This window comes from Trichechus manatus, unplaced genomic scaffold, assembly GCF_000243295.1.
Source record: "Trichechus manatus latirostris isolate Lorelei unplaced genomic scaffold, TriManLat1.0 scaffold00161, whole genome shotgun sequence".
NCBI lineage: Eukaryota > Metazoa > Chordata > Mammalia > Sirenia > Trichechidae > Trichechus > Trichechus manatus.
In genome coordinates, this window is record NW_004444097.1 from 2,105,687 (window position 1) to 2,107,941 (window position 2,255).

Consider the following 2,255-nt stretch of genomic DNA (forward strand, 5'->3'; position numbering starts at 1 on the left):
TTGCCTGCCCATATCTTTCCATTATTGCTGATGTTTCATCTACTGTGTTGGGCTTAGTGTGAACATTTGAATCCCAATCTGTTATCATGGCTTTAAATCCTGCTATTGAAATTCAAAAGTAAAAATTCTCCTTTTTTCCTCTTACTATAGGATACCGATTATGATGAAATGTAGTTCATTTTTGAACTTGCAGATCCTTATAGTAATCACTGATGTATTTTACTGTATACATAAAAGGTTAGTACATTAGAATTGTGTTGGATTACCAGCCTCTGCTAAAGTATATGTTATTGCCATAAAAAAGGAAACTTCTAACAAAGGGGGAAGTCTTCCAATAGTGAGAGACTGTGATTCTGACTAGAAAATGTACATAGAATGCAATAAGCATTCACATCCTTTCATGAGGCACCTACTGAAAAATAAGTATGAAATAAATCCAGCCAACCAGTTACCATCAAGTAGATTCAAACTCCTGGTGATCCACGTGTGTCAGAGTAGAACTGTGCTGCATAGGGTTTTCAGTGGCTGATTTTTCAGAAATAGATCACCAGACAGTTCTTCTCAGGTGCCTCTGGGTGCAACTTGAACCCACAGCCTTTTGGTTAGCAGCTGAGTGCGTTAACTGCTTGCCCCACCAGGGACTCTAGTATGAAAATAGCCTGCATTAATTGAAACCTTATTTTATGCCAGACACTGTTTTAAGCATATTACATTGGATCAAATCATTTATCAGCCCTATGAGGGAGGTACTCTTATTATCCCCATTTACAGGTGATGTTAGGCACACATATGTATGTAGCTTGCCTAAAGTTATATAGGTAGTAAGTGGTAGAGCTAGGACATAAACCATCTCAGGTTGGCTTCTGTTTCCTGGCAAAGGACAAGTGGGTCATTCTCAAGGTTTCACTTTCTCACTCTCCAATACTTAGAGACGGTTCCTTGGAATTTCAAGAATAACTTATAATGGAAAAATGGTGAGGGCTTGACAGGCTTGAGGTAAGAAAAAAGGGGAGAAAATGTCATAAATTAAGGGGTAGTGATGATTATATGAAGTGGGTATTGACATTTGATAGAGAGAAAGAATGAGAAATAACATGGGAGACATCAGAGGGAATGATGTAACTTAAGGCAACTTTGTAAAGGACTTTGATGCAGAAGGTAAGACTTTGAATAGTACTTGCTTCCCATCAGTGTCCAGCCACTGGACAGGGTCTATTCAATAGATGCAATGCCAAACAAAGCAATGGATGGTCAAATATCACAGTTGGCCCGGGGTTCCCTATCAATATAGGTTCCCATTTGTCTTTTAGAGGTACCGTTCATGATTTATTAAACTGGACTCTCATCCCAGGATGACATTCTGGAAACCTCTTGCTCTCCACCACAATACTCATTCATTACAAAAGTGCTCCCAGAGTCCAGCTTTCTGCCAGGTGATGACAATAGACACTTTGCTCTTGGCTCCATGTCTTGGCACACATATGGAAAAGTTGCAGAATAAAATAAATGAAGGATTATGTGATAGGTTAACCAAACAAATAAACACAGCCAGTGTATCTGCTAATCATCATGTTTGAGAAATCTTATATGGGTTAGCCCCTCTCTTCCCCTGATTAGGTTCCTGCCCCAAATCAATGAAATCATATGGAATTAACCTTCATTATTTGTGGAATTGTATTTGCAAATTTGCCTGTTTGCTAAAGTTTATTTGTAACCCCAGAATCAATACTTGAGGCGCTTTCATGGTTAATTCATGGACATGTACAAAGTGGTGAAAAAAATCGAGTCACCTGATACCCCGTTCCTAGCCGATGTTGAACAAGGCACCTCTGCGTTCTTGTTTCAGCTCCCATGCTATAAGTAAGTGTCCTTTTGCGGTTTATTTTGACCCCTCGTTTTTCATATTTTTGTGTCTATTGTTGGTGATTTCACTGTTTGAAATGTCCCCCAAGCAGAAGCCAAAACAACTTGTCCAAGGCAAGGTCATGGAAGCTCCATAGACACATCCAAACTCCCTGAGGGACCAAATTACTGAGCTGAGGGCTGTGGGGACCATAGTCTCAGGGAACATCTAGCTTAATTGGCATCACACAGTTTATAAACAAAATGTTCTACATTCTACTTTGGTGAATAGCGTCTGGGGTCTTAAAAGCTTGTGAGCGGCCGTCTAAGATACTATACCCATCTCACCTTGTCTGGAGCAAGGGAGAATGAAGAAAATCAAAGACACAAGGAAAGATTAGTCCAGATGACTA